Raw genomic sequence first — 22,681 nt, 5'->3', positions numbered from 1 at the left:
TGATGAAATCTTTCACTCTTTTGTTTACTCACTGCTCTAAGATTTTCAAAGAAAAATTCCAAATGTGACACCAAAAAGTGAACTTTTGGACCCATGTTGCAACCCAATTTTTTAAACTTAATGAATTATTTTTTTCACAACTTTTTAAAATAATTTGAATCTTTATTGTTACCTAAAACTTAGAAATCACTTCTTTAAATGATAACCAAAGACTCTCATTCCGGGTCATTCATCAGACCATCAGACTCTGCATCAGAAATCTATTTTCTAATATAATGTCCCGTAAAAATGCCCTCCTTCAATTTAGCCTCAGACAATCTCTTAAATGTTTGGCACAAATACATCAAATAGGACTTTGACAAACTGTTTCATTAAACCAAGATTAATATGAATGGGTGGTAGCAGCACTTCATCTGGATCCACAAAGCTGGCATCAAGCTGTAGCTTTTATCTAGCTGGCCACTCCTTCTGAACGCAATGTCAATTCTTGGATCTGCTGTCCCACTCACAGAGAAAACATCTGAGAATTTTGTATACCCTGACTGCAGATGCAGTAGAATACACAGAACTTTCAAGTCCCCACATATGAACCACTGCTGTGGGCTGGCGCCCTGCCTGGGGTTTGTTTCCTGCCTTGCGCCCTGTGTTGGCTGGGATTGGCTCCAGCAGACCCCCATGACCCTGTAGTTAGGATATAGCAGGTTGGATAATGGATAGTTGGATGGACATATGGACCAAAGGTGCTCATTGTTGTTAATAACTATTGTAAAATTATTAGACTCGACACACTCAAAAAGGTTTGGGGCAGCCACCCGTGTATTGTCCCTGCCTGAAATGGGTTCAAAAATCAGACAGAAGTGTCTTCAATGAAGTTTGAAAGCGAACTGAGCACAGGTTGTAAAAATGTCGGCTTTAAATTCCAAGACCAGAAGTGACATATGGGAACCAGAAGTGACCTTCTTCTGACGTCATAACCGGAAGTGACGTCGTCTTAGCCACCAGAATAGATGTGATGTTGTCCTAGGCACCAGAAGTGACATCATCCTAGGTGCTGGTAACCATAGACAGAATTACATAGATGCCGCATGACCAACAGCATCGTACATCAATGTAGCCACCATATTGTGAGTGGCACAGCTGTGGAATGAAGTAGTGGATAAAGATGCCTCACGCATGTGCTGCTTAGGATTGTACACACTGCTGTACGCTCCAAACCAGATTCCAGGGGATTACATTTCATAGGTAAGGCTGAACAATTGTTTTGGTTATATTTGGCCATTAGAAAATCTTGTTTTATAATCTTAACTTTAGCTACGCCAGGTTAAGCTAGCAAAGCTATGCATTCATGTGCTCAAGTGAGCCTCCAAACAACGTTTTGGCTAAACGTATTTAGTCACCAACCATGTAGATTGTTGTTAGCTGTTAACATTTCCTCAGAAATGCTATAAAGTCACTCCAAGGCGGGAAAGCAGCAGGCCCTGATGGCTACCCTGCAGAATTTTACAAGAAATTCTCTGCTCAGCTAGCTCCTCTCCTATTAGCAACATTTACAGAAGCCAGAGATAACCAATCTCTTCATCAGACCTTTCGCCAAGCACTAATCACCGATTTTCCAAAACAAAATAAGGACTTATTACAATGTGCATCATACAGACCAATTTCACTTCTGAATATTGACGTTAAAATACTCTCTAAAATCATAGCTAGAAGGATGGAGAAAGTGCTCCCCTCGGTAATATCACAAGACCAAACTGGATTTATTAGAGGCCGACACTTATCTTCAAACCTTCGACGACTGTTTAATGTAATATACTCACCAACTAAATCAAACACCCCAGAAATATTATTATCATTGGATGCAGAAAAAGCATTCAACATGATTGAATGGAAATACCTTTTTACTACATTGGAGAAGTTTGGGTTTGGCATGAACATTTGTGCATGGATCAAATTACTGTATACTAACCCAGAAGCTTCAGTTTGCATCAACAACATTTGCTCAGACTACTTTAAACTAGAACGTGGTACTAGACAAGGATGTCACTTGTCACCGCTGTTATTTGCAATTGCCATTGAACCACTGGCAATACATTGTCAAATACTGATCAGATAAAGGGGATTAGCAGAGAAGGACTGGAACAGAAAATTTCATTATATGCAGATGATATGGTACTGTATATATCGGACCCAGAAAATTCTGTGCCTGCAGTCTAACAGCACTCACAGAATTTCAAAAGATCTCTGGTCTCAGAATTAATCTGAATAAAAGTGTACTCTTTCCAGTGAATTCTCAAGCATATAATATTAGATTAGATACCCTACCTTTTATCATTGCAGAACAGTTTAAATACCTAGGATAAAAATCACAAGTAAACATAAAGCTCTTTATCAACAAAATTTCGCGTCTGCATGGAAAAAATTAAACAAGACTTGCATAGATGGTCAACCCTTCATCTCACACTAGCTGGAAGAATTAACACTGTTAAGATGAATATTCTTCCTAAGCTCCTTTTTTATTTCAAAACATTCCAATATACATTAATAAATCATTCTTTAAGCAATTAGATTCAACAATAACCTCATTTATTTGGAATTCAAAACATCCACGCATCAAAGAGCGACCCTACAAAGACAAAAGGCAGAAGGCGCATGGCTCTACCTAACTTCCAGTTTTATTACTGGGCAGCAAATATACAGGCGATAAGAACCTGGACACAAATAGAAGAACATACACAGGCTTGGTCCTCAATAGAAGTAAAATCCTGCAGTACTTCTTTGTATTCCTTGCTCTGTGCTCCAATAAACACACGTTATCGGCAATACACTAATAACCCAATTGTGCTCCACTCACTTAGAATCTGGAACCAATGTAGAAAGCATTTTAAGATGGAGAAGCTTCTATCTGTGGCACCTGCAAGAGAACCACCTCTTTCAACCTTCACAAACATATGCAGTTTTAATATCTGGAAAAAATTTGGAATTAACTTGCTTAGAGATCTTTATATAGACAACGTCTTTGCATCCTATGAACAATTACATTCCAAATTTAACATTCCAACTACACATTTCTTTCACTATCTTCAAATCAGGAACTTTGTTAAACAGAACCTTCCAGATTTTCCTCATCTTGCACCCTCATCCATGCTGGAAAAAATATTGCTCAATCTCAAGGACTTAGACACCATCTCTACAATATATAAAATCATTTTACAATCCCTCCCTTTCAAAGATCCAAGAGGACACTGGGAAAAGATCTCTCAATTAATATATCAGAAAAGGAGTGGAAAGTAGCAATGCAGAGAATTCACTCGAGCTCCATATGCAAAGCATACAATTATACAACTCAAAATTATATATCAAGCACATCTGTCTCGACTAAAACTCTCCAAAATGTTTCCAGGGCATGATCCAACCTGCGAATGCTGCAAACTAGTTCCAGCCTCACTGGGTCACATGTTCTGGGCCTGCACCAAATTAACATTATTCTGGACAAAAAAATGTAATTACCTTTCAGACAGCCTTGGTCTCACAATCCCTCCTAACCCATTAACAGCTGTGTTTGGGGTTCTTCCAGATGGGCTTAAAGTGGAGAAGGACAAACAAAATGTGATTGCATTCACTACACTTTTGGCACGTAGACTTATTCTGATAAACTGGAAGAACCCAAACTCTCCTCTTTTAAGTCAGTGGGAAACTGATGTGTTATACTATTTGAAATTGGAAAAAATCAAATACTCAGAGGATCCGTACAGACTTTTTTCCAAACATGGCAGGATCTAATCAGTAATATTTTAAAATAATCTCATAAAGCACAGAGAATCTATTAATTTAGGTATGTTTACAGGTCTTAAATTTCATGCTGTTTGGCTTGCTTTCTCTCTTAGGGGTGGGGATCGATTTGTTCTTAACTCAAATTTTCTTTATGTAAAACTTGATTGATTTGTATGGAATTCAATAAAATTAATAACAATAATAATAATAAAAAAAACATTTCCTCAAACTGACAGCTGTGATTGATCGACTGTGTGGGGACAGACAGACAAGCATGTAAATCTATCACGTTGTACAATTTATGAAGCCAAACTGTCACTAACAGTGAATTTTTTTTTCCTTTCTGAAGAAATTCAACTGAAAAAGAGTAAAGATCTGTAAAAGTGGTGCATGTGTGTTTTAGGGGGCTGGAATAACAACCCTTCAGCTGGCCAGTTCCAGGCCATTTTCCATCGTGTCATGGCTTGGTGTGGTGCCTCTCCAAGCACATCTGGAAATGTGGTAGCAGAGGATAAGACTATCTCTCTCTGTCTGCTGTGGAGATGTCCTCTACACCAGCAGCAGCAGAAGAAGAGCTTCCATCCCCTTTTGCAAATATCCTTGCAATTGTGCATGACCATAGCTACTTACCAACCCACTTTGGTGGCCTCGTGGAAAATGCCCTTGTTTACATCTCAGGATTTGTCGTTCGACAGATTTTGAGAAAGCTGTCCTGTGATGTGTGCCATGCTAGTTTGGTAACATATGCTGTACTGGCATCATATGATCAAAGCTACCACTTGCTCACATTAAAAAACAAAGGAGGGTTGATGATTCCTTCTGAGGGTACAGTTAAGGTGGTCAAAGTAGCTGAGCGTGTTATCCGACAGTTGACATTAGGGCAAGCTGTCAGCGTATCTTTAATCGATCAGTTTGTTCGGGCTGAGATTGGTTCAGATGATGTGTTTTTTCTCAAGAAGCACATTGAGGAACCACAGTTTGAAATTGACAACCATCATTTTATGCTCATGTCTTTAGTTGTGTCTGTCTTCCACAAACTAAGGCTGCACCATATTGCCAGACTGAATACTCTCAAATTACAAAGTGGCAACACACAGAAAAAGCTATGTAAGACAGTTCTGTTTCAAGGATTTTAGATCTTATCCTGTATATATTTAAGTAACCACATTGCGTGTGTGTGCGTGTGTGTGTGTGAGAGAAAGAGAGAGATTGAGAGAGGAATGAGTGAAATGTTTTCAGAAATTATTAAGCCAATTTGTATACAATTAAATTGTTTATTTTTGTCATTGAGTGTATCATTTCACTGTTAAAAGAAAAAGCAGACTGCCAGTTGCAGTCTTACTATTTTGACTTTCAGACATTGGTCAAGCTTACGTCTCAAAAATTGCCATTATTAGTGTTGTATATAAACGATACTGTTTTAAACATTATTGTTTTTTCATCAGAAAACCCAATTTCAACGTCTACCTGTATTAGTTTAAATGGCACTTTTGCCATTCTCAATATGGCGGACGCGTCGACTGGGCAACACAGTGAATGCGGCGTCTACCTACATATGTCTATGCCCGTACTGGAAGTGACATTCTCCTAGGCACCGGAACCAGAACAAATGTCTTCAGGGATGCGTCAGATGGGTTTTCCTGTGTCTGGTCTGCAGAGACAACAGAAGAAGGTTTAGCACACTCTGCCACCCACTGGCCTGGCGTGGAATTACCCTCATTTAGTCCATACAACATCCTTCTACTCGCACGTGTGTCACTCTTTAAAAAAACTTGGACATCAGCGCCAGTAGGCTTTGTGCCCTAGAAATCAGATTACCCGAACTATTCTATAACATTTCAGTAATTATTTAGCACTCTGATGCTGATCTTTCTGATCATAAAATAGGTCATTACGATAGCGTTTGACAAAAAGAATTCATAATTAATTGCAGAACTAATGTATTTGAGGTTCCTAAGGCTTAAGTTTGGAGTTTGGTGTTTTTCTGGCCAGTCATTTTAACTCTAGACCATCCTCAAGTAACTGTGACACACAGACACACACAGACGGATTCCCATCCATCATTGAGATATCAATGTTTTCGATATCAGGAGACCCTAAAACGTCGAGATCTGTCGAAAACCAGTGATTTTTGAGGAATCTGAAGCTTTCACTCCTCTCCCATAGATAATAAGTTATGGTGGAGGAGGGCACAAAGCAAAATAACTTCTGCTTTAAACATTTACTGTAAATATTTATTGGGTGAAAACAATAAAAATCTGTAACTGACAGCTAAAATGTGTCTTTTGGAAAAATTTTACATGATGGTGAAAAATGGTTTCAATTTTTGAATTCAGCACCCAAAATATATTAAAAATTACATGAAATAATCAAAGCAATTTTCTCATTGTATATCAGTATAATGTATACACTTTTATGACCAGTGCAAAAGTTTTTAGAAATAAGCACAGAAATTTAAGTTAGTTTGTTTTGCAAGCTTAGGTTTTTGAAAAAATGCAGGATATCAAAGTTAATGCTTGTGGCAAATTAAAGTTATTCACAGGTCAATTTAGGGACACATCAAAGATTCTTTGAGTTACAGCTATAGCAGCCAGCTGTAGCTTATTGGTTGATAATTGAGGCCATTTATCATTCCACTTATAGGAAATACATTCAGAAGCTGTTGAAAATCTGCTATGCTGTTTCTCATCCAAAAAAAGCAAACAAGCACAAACAGCTATAACTACTACTGAATCTAAAAGCAACCACTAAAATCTCACACTGAAGAAGAAAGAAGAATATAGTATTTAAAACCATCCTCTATAACGGATGTACTGCAATATGTGAGTTTCACATCTAAAAATTGTCACCAAATAGAACATTGACCAGAATATTTTTGTACTTTTGGAAAAATACTTCAAAAACTCAGAGATCTGCACAAGCATGAAGGCTTAGAAAGCTCAAAGGTCCTGAGCTATCCATTCCAAGGAAAGACAGAAGCAACAACAGGTGATCCAACTTAGTTTCACACAGTCAAAGGATGTTACAGTACAACAAGCAAAATGCAGAAAGTCTTGATTGTTGGAGACTTCTTATCTTGCAACACAGTCAGCTCAATATGCAACAGGGCTTATTAATTTGTGGCTTTGCCTACCAGGAATGAGAGTTTTCCAAATCTCTCATCGAGCAGACCAGGTACTAGAAAGGGCATGTGAAGATATCCTGCTTATAATTACTGTTGGGAAACATGACTTCAGTAGCACATTTGCATATGCCTTTTCAAATTGCAATAAATTCTGGGACCTTCGATAAAAACTAAAGGCTCTCTTATTCTTTTTGGAGATTTTTCTAGATCAGGGAAAAATATACAATCAAGTCCATAAGAATTTTCATAATTTTGGATCTGTAGAGCACCACAATAGATTTGAAACAAAGCAATCAAGATGTGATTGAAATATAGACTTTCATCTTTAATTCAATTGGTTTAACAGTCATATTGTATAAGCTATTTAGAAAAGACATACATTTTTATACGTGGCCCCCCTATTTTTAGGGGCTCAAAAGTATTTGGACAAACTAACATAATCATAAACATAATGATTATTTGGTTGGAAATACTTTACAGTCAATGACAGCCTGAAGGCTGGAAACCATGGCCATCTCCAAGTGCTGGGGTTCCACTCTAGTGCTACTTTGCCAAGCCTTTACTGCAGTTGTCTTCAGTTGCTACATGTTTGTTAGACTTTCTGCCATAGGTTTTGTCTTCAATAAGTAAAATGCATGTCCAATTGGGTTGAGATCAGTTGATTGACTTGGCCATTGAAGAATATTCCACTACTTTGTGTTGAAAAGCACTTGGTTTACTTTCACAGTATGTTTTGGCTCATTGTCTATCTGTACTGTGAAATGTCATCCTATCAGTTATGCTGCACCTGGCTGAATCTGAGCAGATAGTGTAGCCCTGTACACGTCAGAAATCATCTTCTGCCAGCAATCATATCATCAATAAACACCAGTGATTGATTTCCATTTGCAGTCATGCATGATTATGACATAAAACTGCCTTCACCATGTTTTACAGATGATGGGGTATTCATTGGATTTCTTCTCTTTTCCATACTCTTGATTTTAGTTTCCTTTGCCCACAGAAAATTGTTCCAGAACTGGACAGGCTTGTAAAAATGTTTTCTGGCAAAATCTAATCTGTCCATCCTATGCTTGAGGTTTACTGTTGACTTTGGCAATGATAGGCCTGTTTTTGGTTTGGCTAAATGTTGTGAAGGGATTCTTCTTCACCAAGAACAGAATTACGTAATCATCCAGCACAGTTGAGGTTTTCTAGACCTTCTGGTGTCGCTGAGTTCCCCAGTGTGTTCCTACTTTTAAAGAATGTACCAAATGGTTGATTTGACCATTCCTCATATTTCTGGTATTTTTCTAAAGGGTTTGTTTTGTTTTCTCAGCCTAATGGAGGAATATTTTTACTTACATGGGCAGCTCTTTGGACCTCATATTGAGAGTTCACATTGACAGCTTCCAAATGCAAATTCCACACTTGGAATCAATTCCAGACCTTTTACCTGCTTAGTAGTTAATGCAATAATGAGGGAAGTGCTCCCACCTGGCTATGGAACAGCTTTTCAGTCAAATGTCCAAATATTTTTAAGCCCCTGAGAAAAGGGGGTGGGGGGGTCATGTCATACCTAAATGGTTCCTTAAATTAAAGCTGAAAGTCTACACTTCAACCACATTATGATTGCTCTATTTCAAATCCATTGTGGTGGCGTACAGAGCCAAAATTATGAAAATTGTCACTGTCCAAGTACTTATGGACCTAAATGCATGATGAAGACATAGTGTGAACAAGAAGATTTTAGTTTTTCGGACACTGGAAAGCCTTTCACCAAAAACACTTCTTTACTCATTAGAAGATCTATGCCTACAAGAAAAAGAAACCATTATTCCATAAGTGAGGATCTTTAGAACAATTTACAGACATTTTAATTAGATTGTGTGGGGGTGTGAACAAAAATAAGGCAGACAGAATAGAGCAACCTAAGTAATAAAAAGTGCAGTCTAATTCCTCTTTTAAAATGTTTATTATTTACCACAAGGAGTATCTAAAACAAAATACAAGGGGAAGACAAAATATTATTGGCCTGAGACTGTGATATTGTTGGAATTACTAAATAATAGATAAAGGAAAGTAATGGACAAGATTGTCATATAAGTTGCTAGACATATTTCGGTAAAGACAGATATATAGTATATAGCAGAGGAGGACATGTGGTGTTACTCTGCTGATCAAAAGGTTTAGAACATCCTCATTTTTTTTAAATCGGTGCAGTTTAATGTCATACTGTACTCTGAAATGAAAGCACTGAACAAATAAACATTTGGAGATAAAGAAATTATGGAATCATTTTGTTTAGCAAAATTTATTCTAAATTTTTGTTTCATTAAATTAGCCACCTTTAAAAGATTTGTCAAATGAGCACATTTGTCACATTGTTTCTACAGTAAAAATCAAGTTGTCACAAATGTTTTGTTGATTTGCTTTCACATTTCTGTCCTGCTTATCCTAAACCAGATGAATAAGGTTTTGTTCTTTTCTTCTAAGGTAGTTTTGCTATAACCTTGGGGGTACACTTTGGGTCATTATCTTGTTGTTAGGTCAACCTCTGTCCAACTAAGTGTACACCATAGAGTCTTGCATGGTGCTGCATAATGCTGCGCTTAGTTCAGAGTCCCTGATTCTGGATCCAGCAGAAGAGCTTCAGCACCATCACACTTCCTCCTCTGTATTTAACAGTTTGTACCATACACAGAGGAATCATCATTTCACTTACTTGATGGCACAATAAAACCCTGTGTGGTGAACCAAAGATTTCAAATATTTATTTATTGGTCCATGAGACCATCTTCTAGTGTATAGTAATCCACTGGCGGTGATTCCAGACCCAGGGTCATGTCTTCATATTTTGCAGTTTTAGCATTGGCTTTCTTGCTGTCACTTGACCTTGATCAAACCTGGAGCTCAAATCCTTTTCTTCACAGCTGAAAGTGAAACTTGCTTACTTTGACCACTGTTACGCTGTTTTTGAAACAGCTTCTATCACAGAAGCTCATGTTTCTTAGAGACTTGTCTTCTAATTCTGATATGGCTTTGGGTCTGCCAGACCTGTTCCTGTCAATGTGTTTCCAAGATCCTTATAATTGTATTGGAAGCCACTCACTGGCACATTGGCTTTGATTGTAATTTCTCTAAATGACCTACACTTTTCAGGGCAATAATGGTCTGTCTGTCTTCCTTTGTTAATTACCTTTTTTCTTGGCATTATAATTACAATATATGATGCAATGTCCAAATAATGCTTCAGAGGGTGTAGCAACACTTTTTATTCTAACACTGCTTTTATACAGAGTGTCTGTAAGCCATCAGCTAAAGTTGAGTCAACTGTAGGAATTTTTTGCATTAACTTTCAGGGTGTAATTAAATTCCATTGTTGCATAAAAGTTGTAAGCTGTTAATTCTTTACTTGTTCCCCACAAAAAGCTTTTTGTATAACTCTGAAAAGTATTTTTCAGGCTTTGGTAAACTAAACGTCTTTAACAGCTTAAGTTTACAGGTTACCTGTGTACCATTTCAGCTTATTCGCTGGACTAAAACTTTTGACTGATAGTTTATATATGTCAAAACTAATATTCAGGCTAAAAAGGTCAGCTTAGAAGAAATGAATCACTGTGGGTTAATCAGAAAGTCTACACATTTAGTGATTGAACTTTGCAACAGGTCAAATTCTGATACTTCATACTATAGCATATTATTTAATCAAATAAGCCACAAATAAAAAAGATGTGATGTCATGGGGGATTTTAACTTTCCAAATATTGTCTTGGAAATACGAAAGAGAAAACTGAAGTAATATTCATAGAAGATAATGGTTTCCTCCTCTCCCAGTTCATCTGAAACCAAACAGTGCAACCATTTGTGGTCAGCAGAGGGAGCTACTTTTACAGAATGGACTTGCACAAAAACTTGACATTCTGATTAGTAGGAGCAGAGTGCCACATGCCACTAGAGGGTACTGCATTCTTCCAGTCCAGTATGTTATAGTACTACCTGTAAAGTTTGCGATATGTACATTTTACAACAGCCTATTTTATACTTGACCCGGATGTGCTCCAGGTGCTTCCTGATTATCTTCCTGCAGCACCTCCTGGTGTGGCAGAAGTGCTGCCATCACGGGCCCCAGCTGAGATGAGCTTCCAAGCTCTGATCCTGTGGCCCCCATGTAAATCAGGGCGGCTGCCCTCTTGTGGTCCAGGGAAGGTATTGTCCCTCTCCCGGTTCTTCCAGGCCCTCCGGCTGGGTAGGATCCCCTTCCGTCCACCACAGGGGTTAGAGGAAGAATTTTGAAAGGAATGAGGATTCTGGAATAAATGCCCCTCTGAGACAAACTGCATCTATCTGCTCTCATATTGTATACAACTTTTTGGTGACAAGGATGGCTGAATTTTCACTTCCATCACCCCCTCCCTTTTTTGCCGTAGCTGGAGAGCCTCTAGTGCCTTAGACCTGTTGGCTGGAGTCTTTTGAAATTTACCTTGTGGCTCTTGATTTGGAAAATTAAGTGATGCGCACATGAGAGATTTGCTCCTACATTGCTTTGAAATGGAGGGACAGCATGTGTTTAAGACTTTGAGGAACGCAGCCTCATACTCCACTCCACTGCTCTGACTCTCTTTGAGACACACTCACAAAGTATTATCCTCTGCTGAATCCTGTTTCTTAAACATCAACAGCAAGCAGATGAGTCAGTTCACCAATATGTGGCAAGTTCAGAATTTATTAAGCACATGAACAATCCAAAAGTCTACATAAAGCTCTTGGTAGAAACTGATAATTTAACCCTATCACATGCTATCCACATTCCATTTCAGATCAAGTCTGCAGCCACCAAACTCAGCAGTAGTGATAGGAGACATGGATCAAGCACTTTAGTGCATAGAAGACTTGGATAAGTGCAACAAGAATTCCAGTGTACAGCTTACGTGACAGCTTCTTCCAAGATCCCGACAGTTTTGTGGAAATTGTGGCTCTATAGCACACTCTACAAGAGTGCACAGCTACTCTGCCTGTGGTCAGATATGCCAGTGTTACAAAAAAGCTAATCACTTTGTGAAAGTTTGCCATTTCACTCCTGCATCATCAAAGCCTGTAACAATTCATAATGTGACAGCCAGGCAAACCTCTTTTAAAACTTGCACAGTGGAACTAGACAAAATATGTCTTCCCCTTTTGCTACATACTGGGGCACCAGTGTCTCAGTTAAATCTAAAGACTAAGAAGCAGTTTTTCCCCAGATCCCCAGCTATCTGCTCCAGTCACCACACTCTGTGGTAAAGCCAGCTCTAACACTGACATTGTGGGTTCACCTGAGGTGTCAGTATGCTATGGTTTTAAGTTTCTTCCTAAATTCACATTTCATGTCTCACACCATGGTGCCAACCTGTTGGACCTGGATCTCTTTAACAGTCTTGGTTTTACCCTGGTTGACACTAGTGGATCTGTAATTCTTAATGTCTGCTCTCCTTGGCAACAGAAGTGGTCATCACTTGTTAATGGTTTTGGCTGTCTATCGTCACCATCCTTTGCTAGATCCCACTATGCCACCAGCCACCATGCCACATCCCACCAGCTTTCTGTGATGGAGTATCTGCTGAGCTGCAGCTCCTCCTAGAGCCTGGAATTATAGAAACACCTTAGTGCTGCCGCATGGATTTCCAATTTGGTTGTTGCAAAAAAAAAAGTCAGGGGAACTACGAATCTGTTTTGATCTAAGGGCAGTAAACAAGGCAGTCATTCCTGACAAATGCTCTCTGCCAACATCAAAGCAGCTAACTACACAATTTTAAGGATCTCTTATATTTACAAAGTTAGATCTCTGTAAGGGACATTTGCAGGTGCCACTCCACCCCAGCAGTCGAGACCTGACTGCATTTGACACTCACATTGAGGATTTCTGATATATATCAGGATACCATTTGGACTCAGTTCAGGTCCGAGCTGCTTTCAAAAGATAATGCCAACCATTTTAGCAGGGATTCCAGGGGTTGCCATTTACGTTGATAATATTGTTGTGCATTTTCCCACGTCCTCTACCCATGTTTTCAGCACTGGCCAGGCATAATCTCACTTTTAATGGTGATAAATGTGTGTTTTCTACACCTTCAGTTGAGTTTGTGGGTTTTCCGACTGTCTGCAAATGGTTTAACAGTACTCATGTCTAACACAGATTCAATTAACAGAATTCCAGAGCCCACCTCAGTAGCACAGGATTGCTTCATTTTTGGGTATGACTGCATACTGTTTACATTTCCTGCCACAATACTCCTCCACTAATGCACCTTTATGTCATCTTTTGAAAAAAGATGCTCCCTGGGTATGGACTCCATCCTACACAGAGGCATTTCAATTACTAAAGGCTTGGCTTATTTCATTTCCTGTGCAGGCACACTTTGACCTCAATAGTCCCACCTTAGTCATTTGTGATGCATCTGGAGCTGTTCCTGGGGCTGTACTGTCTCAAATTCAGGAGGGGATTGAGAAACCTGGAGTATTTACTTATGGAGCTCTTAGCCTAGGTAAACAGAAATACTCAGTCACTGGCACTGGCATGCATCTGGGCTTGCAAACAGTGGCACATACAGTATATCTGTATGGTCATGCAATTACTCTAAGAACTGACCACCAAACTCTCACTGCACTGCTTGCTACATCCAGTTATAGCCACTGACCACTAAGACTTGACCGCTGGTCCAAGTGTCTCCATCAGTATAATTTTAAACTCCAGCATACTCCACAGTGCCACAATGAGGTGGCTGACCTACTGTCTCCATTTTTCAGCTCCTCCAACCATAACTCCCTGCTTCGATTCTGCTAAGCCAGAATTTGTTCAGCTTCTTCACATACCTATAGAAGCCACAGTGTCACTCCCGGAGCTACTGTATGCCTTACAGCAAGATGCTGTGCTCACTCAACTTCGTACTTTTATCAGACAAGTGTGGTCCACGCAATTACCGGCTGAGGTGATACCATTCCATCATGTCAAGGATGAACTTACTTGCAGTGAATGATAACTGTGTTGCTTGTGGTCTCTACAATGTAGGTCCAAGGTCCCTCCAAGCATGTGTCCTCGCTATGGCACATGAGGGCCATTTGGGTATTGTTGCAACCTTGTGTGGTGGCCAGGGATTGATGCTGATATTGAAGCTCTGGTTAAGGAATGCCCTGCGTGCCTTGCTAGTGGTAAAATTGGTCCTCCACCTACACTCCCCTTGCAGCCAGTTCAGTGGCCTGTTAAGTCTTGGGAACACATACAGCTAGACATCTGCAGTGAGTTACATGGCTTTCAACATTATCAGCATTTTCTTATTGTACAGTATGTGTATATGTATATGTATGTGTATATTGTATATGACCTACATTGGCCAGAAGTAGCCCCAGTTGGATCAGTCACGGCCAGAGCTGTGATTGAGTTTTTGGAGTCCATCTTTGCCCATTGAAACAACTACTGGAAACCCCCAACGAGCAATGGTCCACAATTCACTTCCAGTGAATTTGCAAGATTTTTGATGAACAAATGAATCTGTTACATTCACACAGCATTATACTATGGGGGGGGGTTAGAGCATCAAAATAAAACTTTAAAACAATGGCATTAGAGCACATTTGGCAGATGGATGAACATTTCTTTTGGCACTTCTCCTGACACTTCTTCCCTGCACAGCACTCAACTACAGGCAGTTCACCTGCAGCTCTTATGATTGGTCATGAACTTCACCTTCTACTGGATTGTCTGTGTTCTCCAACATCTCTGCCCACTCAAGTGTATACACACAACAATGTATCCAAAAGCCAGAATAAAATGAGGCAACAATTTGATAGGTCACACCAGGTCAAATGCCAGACATAACAGTATCAGATAGGGTCACGGCCAAGAGGCCACACCAAGAATTTAAATCTTTTTGATCTTCTCTTTTAAAAGTAATAAGCCAGTCAGGGCCTGCCACATTTTGTCTAGTTCATGGTTCCTGATGGCATGGAAATCGCTTCCGCAGGTTACCTGCACCACCAGTACTGAGCTATGACTCTTCAGCAGAGTGGGTCAATTCAAGCAGGATCATCTGGCCCTATGCAGACTGAGGGTCCTGAGGTACTGCAACCTCCAACTGAAACCATCTCCAGACCTGAAAGTGTCAGAACTTGGCCAGCCAGATACAAAGATTTTCTTACTGTTTTTCACAGTTAAGTAGACTTTAGAATTATATCTGGTTTTTGGATGAAGCACACATAGGAAAAAAAGACTGTTCTGTACAGTTTCAATTATTTCTTTAAAAGTTCAAGTCTCATGTTATGTTTTTTTTCTGTGAGTTAGTGTATTTGGTGTGTGTGTATGTGGGGGGGATATGTTTATAATATGTACATTTTACGACAGTGAATGCTTGTTTGCCGTAAAGTGTTTGAGGTTAGAGAGAGAGTTTTGGCGGGAATAGGGATTCTGGAATAAATGCCTCGCCGAGACAAATAGCACCTGTCTGTATGCAGCACTCCAGACAAATTATGGTGGAGAACATTTCTGGTCCTCACCAACAAGATTCAATTGTGTTGGAAAGTGTAGGAACACCAAGGGCTGCCAGGTGAAGGTATAGTGCACAGCTAAAGGGTTTTCATGAAGTCTTCTGGGGCTCTATTATTAGCTGTCATTGTTTGATGTCCCTTCCAACCAAAAGTATAGTGATCTTTAATGAGGGAGGGTGGAGTGTTGACAAGGGTACACTTGGTGAGAGGAGGAGATGCAAGTATAGTTACAGAAAAAGTTGTGGAGGTAATTGTGTAGTCCTTGTTGCAGGTAAGTGCAGTGCACACACCAAGGACAGGCTTCATTACACTTTGTTGATTTATTGTAATTGTCACTCATTTTGCACAGCTATACCTTTATACTATTTTTGTGTTAATAAATCAGTATTTTCATCATTTACTTGGGCGTCTTCATTCATGTAAAGTAAAACCTTGAGTTTGACTTGCTAAATCCATAAGAGGTTGGGACCAAGGCTGTGATGGATAAGAGAAAATATAGATAACAGAACAGCTACTTTAAAAATGACAAACAGTAGATTAGCTAAGTGATTAGTCATATTTATTTACAAAACAAAACTATATTAACAAAATATAATATAGTATTAACAAAATGAATTAATTCATATAACATTGTAAAGACCGGTGTAAAAATCTATCTATCTATCTATCTAAAAAGCAAATATAACTCAGAGGTAGTGGAAGTTTTCTATGTTTTATTTGGAATATTCGTTTCATAACAAATGATGCCCTGTCTTACATTCCATTATGTTGGTTACGAGCACACCTCCAAAATAATAAAAGAATGCTCTCCCTACCAATCAGTTTATCTCCTGCCACTCATGTTCTGTCTTTCTCTATAACACAAACACTCCTGCTTGTTGTCTCCTGACTCCCTACTCAAAGCTTTCTTCCACTGTCCTTCCTTTTTCTCTTAACTTCTCCTGTTACTCATCTCCTAAGAGGCATATCTGCTCCTCACAGAACGGGAGGCTTTGACCCAGTCCTATCACTTACAGCATTCCACCTTTTCTACTCCAATACAGGGCATCACAAGTTGCCTGCATGTCACAATATATTAACCAAACATAAAATAACAGAATTTAAAAAGAAAATTACAATACAGAACAACATCAATGTTAATACAGAATAACATTACTGTCAGTGATTTCCATTTTCGATCCTAATTTTGTCGGTATCACACTTTGTATTTTTCACTGTTGTTCTTCCGACTCTGTAAATTGAAACAATACTTGAAACACTTTCACTATTTCATAAATGTTTAATAATTTCAGTTTATCGTGACAATTCCAACACCACATGCATAAGTTTATTGGTATAGTAGATTAATTATAACAAAAGAAAAAAGCTACAAAATGCTATTAAAACTGAATGTATGTAACTGACACTGTGATTTCAAAATGTGGTGTGATGTGGTGCTGGGGAAGAACACTATGTGCTGGCAAAAGTGAGAGTTGCAGGCCACAAGAGACAGGGTAAGAAAAACAGAGGTTATTAGTCATTTGAATAATATCAATCACAACACAGTTAATTTTTAAATTGTCTTTGAAAAAAATTTAGTATGAGAAAACTCTCAGAAAAAATTAAATGAGAAAAGCAAATGCAAATATAAATAGTGGACAGTCTGCTCCAGAGAGATTCTGATCCAGAACAAACATAAATATATTTCAAAAAACAAATAAAAAAAAAATAAACAGTCTTAATACATTAATAAAAAAAATACTAAAATAACAGATATAAACATAACAATAGTGAGGAAATGACAGAAGGGAGGCCAATCTTACATTGCCCTAGTAATGATGATAGAAGGTGACACAGGGAAGAAAGTATCTCGAAGTATTCTAGGGATGTAGACCCATAACTGTTGATAGCAGTAGGATTCTATTAAAGCTGGCTCTTTTGATTAATAATTAGCTCTAAGCAGATGACCCAGTGGTTTTTGTAGGACTATGTCAGGCCCAGACGTGCTTCAGAGAAAGCTAGAAGTAACCTTGAAGTACTCTGGGGATCAGACTTAAAACAGACCAGTGGGAAATTACTCCAGTTAACTTGGAGTCAGGTGAAGAGTGGACAAGAGTTCATTGGGCAGGTAGAAGATGCAAAAAGGAAGAAAGGTAGAAGAACTATGGATAGGTATGAAGTAGATTTTGATATACTGTACTCTCATATTTTTTGTATTTTTTGCTTCCAAAACCCTTACATTTTGGTTTCCTTAGGTTTTTTTGGGGTTCATTGACCATGAGACTGTCAACCTTTAGACCCATCCATCCATCCATTTTCTAACCCGCTGAATCCAAATACAGGGTCACGGGGGTCTGCTGGAGCCAATCCCAGCCAACACAGGGCACAAGGCAGGAACCAATCCTGGGCAGGGTGCCAACCCACCGCAGGACACACACAAACACACCCACACACCAAGCACACACTAGGGCCAATTTAGAACCACCAATCCACCTAACCTGCATGTCTTTGGATTGTGGGAGGAAACCGGAGCGCCGGAGGAAACCCACGCAGACACGGGGAGAACATGCAAACTCCACGCAGGGAGGACCTGGGAAGCGAACCCGGGTCTCCTAACTGCGAGGCAACCTTTAGACCACAAAGAATAAAAGATCACTACACTGAAAAAAGTATAACATTTATGTTGTTCATTCAATGTAAATTTTCTCTTTCAAGCAACTTAAGATTAGTCATTTAGTGTTGTAGCTTGAAATATTTGGTTTCAGATCTCAATCAAAGTAAAAAAAATGTTTGTACCAAAGTAAGTTATGCTGGAGGGAATAAACTTAAAAATCCTATTTCAGTTAACCTAATATTTTAGATTGTTTGTGGGCTGTGTGGGAGAGGCCATTTGTATATTCTTCCGGTCGAACTTTCCAGCGTGTTGGCTTTCCGACTGCCAAAAAAGAAGAACACTTTCCCGAGTGGAGTGGACATAGCTATACAGGTCTGGTCATTTTCAGCAGCAGACTTTTATAATGGAGGATTTCTGGTAAGTAACCCTGTTTCTCAACTGTTACTTTTAAGCATAAGAACCGTAATAAAACATACTTTCAAGAAAGCTGTAGAAATGTTTAATAATTTTTTGTTGTATATTTAAGATGTACACTGCAAAATGCTTGTGTATTTTCACTAGATTTTTAAACAAATGTAAAAAGTACAGCATTAGAATGTGTTATGTTCATAATATTTCTAATAGCATAAAAACAGGTTATGACCAATAAACCATTTTAAATTGTAATAACTTAAAAAATAGATTTACTTCAGTATAAAACAAGTGAATTGCACCAAATCACTCTAAATGATTTGCCTCAACTTAAAAATTGTTGGTTTAATAAGATAAAAAGAATTATATTGGTTCAGACTGAAAACATTAAGTGTGAATCATTACCTTAATTATTTTAAGTTGAATGGAGGTTATACTTTTTTCAGTGTATAAAGAAATTTTTAAAAAATCAAAGTAAAAAATATCCAGCAGATAACCAGAAACTGTAGCAAGGGATGAAAAAAGCACTTGAAAGTTTTAAAGAGAAGGTGAAAGAAGAATTGCAATTGAAGCCTAGCCAAACTGAAAGTAGCTTTTTCCAGTACACATCTCATTTTCATTCTTAAATGTGCTTAATCCAATTCAAAGTCAGGAGGCCAGAGCCTATCCCTGCAACACTTGGCATGGACCAGAAAATAACCCCAAACTGGGCACCAGGCCATTGCAGTGTTCACTTGCTCAAAAACACTTGCACTCATACTGGGGCAACTTGGAATTTCCAGTCAATTTGACATGCATGCCTTTGAAGCTATGGTAGGAAAACCATGAAAGACATGGAGAATCTCCATACTCCACAAAGACAGCATCTGGGAATGTAGGTCCAACCAAGGATACTGGATCTGTGAGGCAGCTGGACTACACACTGCACCACTATTTAATTCAAGAAAATTAATAGTGAACAGCAAATTAACGAAATAATTTCTACACCCAAGATGAAATAAGTCAGGCAGAAAAAAAACAAAACAGTCAGATGTGTTCCAGGCTCTTGATAGTTGAAGACTAGTAAACCCATTGGCCTGACAAGATTTTACCAGTCATGCTGAAGCAAATTTTCATATAATTTCATTTTATAACCCGCTCAGTCTTGAACAGTGTTATTTGGAGTGCCAGAGCCTATCTCAACTAGTAAAGGGCGCGAGGCAGAAACAAACCCTGGAAAGGTCACCAGTTCATCACAGGATGAACACATACCCACCCAAAAAAACACACGCCATAGCAGGGGTGTTCAACTCTGGTCCTGGAGGGCCGCAGTGGGTACAGGTTTACATTCTAACCGTGTTCTTAATTAGTGACCACTTTTGGCTGCTTATTAACTTCTTTTGCCTTAGTTTTAATTAACTTGACTCAGACCCCTTGGTCTTTCTTTTTCCTTAATTAGCAGCCAAACAATAATGAGATACAAAATGAGCTGCCACATGACCACCTAACCACAGTATCTGAAAATAAAGAAAGGTGAAGGTAAGGTTGATCTGTTCAGGTCACCAAAACATTTTGTCTGTGTTGTTAGAAAAATCATAAAATCCACAGTTTTGAAAATGTCTCCTGTGGCATAATGAGAGCAGCAACAAGCAATGGAATTAATTAAGGTGTTTAATTAACAGGAAGAATTGGTTCCTCATTAAGAAACTGGTTGGCTATGATTTAGCTTTTATCTGTTGGCTTGGTTCACATCTCGTTTCTGTTTTTTTTTTTCTGTGTATTTTCTCTACAGAAATCAACTAACTTCTTTCCCTTTTCATTCCTTCTTTCTAGTTCAACAGATCCCACATTTTCCATGTTATCCATTCCCTATTATCACGTTCCAATTATAATATAATTCCATTATAACTGTGTATTTACATTTTTGTGCTCCAAAATATAATCTGTTTTGTTATATACTGTGTCTTCTCTGCTTCTTCATCTTCCTGTTCTGTCATTGGCATATGCACCTGCAGTATATAACAAGAATGTCTATTGGTCCTCCTTTAAGTTTCATTGTCAATAGTCTATTCTTATCTTGCTCTGTCTTAATAATGCTTCTAGCTGCTGGTTCTTGCAGCAGTATACCCACTCCTTCCTGTAAAAAATTAGCATTAGCTCTGAAAAAAAAATGTATAATAATGCAGTCTTCAGTGTGAAATGAAAATTTTTAACAAACAGAATGAATAGAACACTGAAAAAAATCCTAAAACAGTAATCTGGAGTATTGTGTTGTATGGAGTACAGACAAATACAATGCAAAAATGGGGTATAAATAGACTGGATGCATTTGAACTGTGGCTATAGAGAAAGATGGAAAAGATCAGTTTGATGGATAAATGATCCATTTCAGAAGTGCTGTAATGCATCTGTAAAGAAAGAGGCATGTTGGAAGCTGAAAGAAAAAGGCAACAAACCCGTATAGGATATGTACTTGCTGAAAATAGTACTGGAGGGCAAATTGGAGTGAAAGAAATCAAGAGGAAGGCCAAGACAGGACATGTTATATTACTTAAAGGATAGTAAATCTTATCAAGAAATTAAAAGAAGAGCAGAAGATAGAATACAATGGAGGAACTGGCAATTGAAAGACCTGCCATACAGCAGAAATCTAGAAAAAGAATCGGATAGACACAAAGACTATCTATCTGTCGCAGCCAGGTGTTACGTGGCCATCCTCTTGGCCTGGTCCAGCCACTTGGGTTCTCAGCAATGAGGATCATGCGAACCGGATCACCCTCTGGGAATTGCGCCACATGGCTGTAGTGCCGTAACTGACATTCCCTCACAATGCATGTAATGTGCCTCATTTGGGAATCTGTGAGCAACCACACTGATTCAACACAAATCAAAACAATGGTACCCAAGGATTCTCCAAAGAGACACAGTACCGAAGGAGGCCAGTCTTCATCTCAGGTCAAGGGATAGCATCCATGTCTTGCTAACATATAGCAAAACAGGGACCACCAAAACTCAAAAGACTTGAACCTTTGTCCTTTTGCAGAGATATCGGGAGTAACTAGAGACATGAATGTCACTGCCAAGGTAAGTAAACCTTTCGATGAGATCGACATTCCCTCTGCAGACAGCCACACTGCTGATGGTTGTGCCCAAAAGTTCATTAAAGGCCTGGATTTTGGTTTTTATCTGGGACACTTGCAAGCATAGACACTCAGACTCCTCGCTCAGTCACCTGACAACCCCGATCAGAGCCTCCATTGACTTCGTGAACATTACAGCATCATTGGCAAAGTCAAGATCTGTGAATCTCTCTTCACCAACAGATGCCCCACAGCTGCTAGAACACACAACCCCAGTACATGCAAACATTGAACAGAGTAGGAGCAAGAACACATACTAAGAAATCAGACTGGTTTAAATTATTTCTCTTCATAATTTATATTTAAGACAAAGACTCTCTATCAATTAGCAAATTTGTGAAATTTACAGATGACACTAAAACTGAAGGGACAATGATAGAAGTGGCAGTAAAATACAGCACTTTGGTCAGCCTTGTTGTTTTTAAAGTGCTTTATAAATAAATAAATAAAAATAAATAAATAAAATATATTCAAAATTGGGCAAAAACGTGTAAAAATGTAGTTTAATGCAGACAACTGCAAAGCGCTACACACAGGTAAAAGGAAATTGAGATGTAAATAGAAGAAGCATGATCTGGTGCAAGACAGGAAAACAACCCTGGGGAGGGGACGCTTTATTGCAGAGTTTATTTATACACACACAGACTTGACACACTTGCCCTGAGGATGTGGGGAGGAAACTGTAGTACACAGATAAAAATTCACACACCTGGGGAGAACATGCAAACTCTACACAGGCAGCAATGAGCCTGTAATTCGAACGCATTCCCTCTTGTGCTGTAAGGCAACAATGAACACCCAAATACAAGTAAGCCTTTCATCCACCTAATGGATATTCAAAGCCGTTAATACTGAGCAAGGTCGAATGCACTCATCACATTCAATACATGCACTATCCACGTGCCATGTTACTTTTTAACCCGCTTAATCTATACTTGGGTCAATGGATTGGGTGTCTGGAGCCAGTTCCAGCTACCACATGGCGCAAGGCAGGAACAAACCCGGGCGCCAAACCGTGGCAACATATTATCTAGAAAATATGGCAAAAATTCACTGAAGTCGACGGAGTTATCAATTCAATTACAGCACTGTCGTAATTGGTAGCCACTCCAGAAGTTAAAAATATCCACGGATTTTACAGGTAGCTGGTACTAGAACAGCAGA

Source organism: Polypterus senegalus, chromosome 7 (assembly GCF_016835505.1).
Source record: "Polypterus senegalus isolate Bchr_013 chromosome 7, ASM1683550v1, whole genome shotgun sequence".
NCBI classification, from domain to species: domain Eukaryota; kingdom Metazoa; phylum Chordata; class Cladistia; order Polypteriformes; family Polypteridae; genus Polypterus; species Polypterus senegalus.
Note: the sequence above shows the minus strand (reverse complement) of the source record.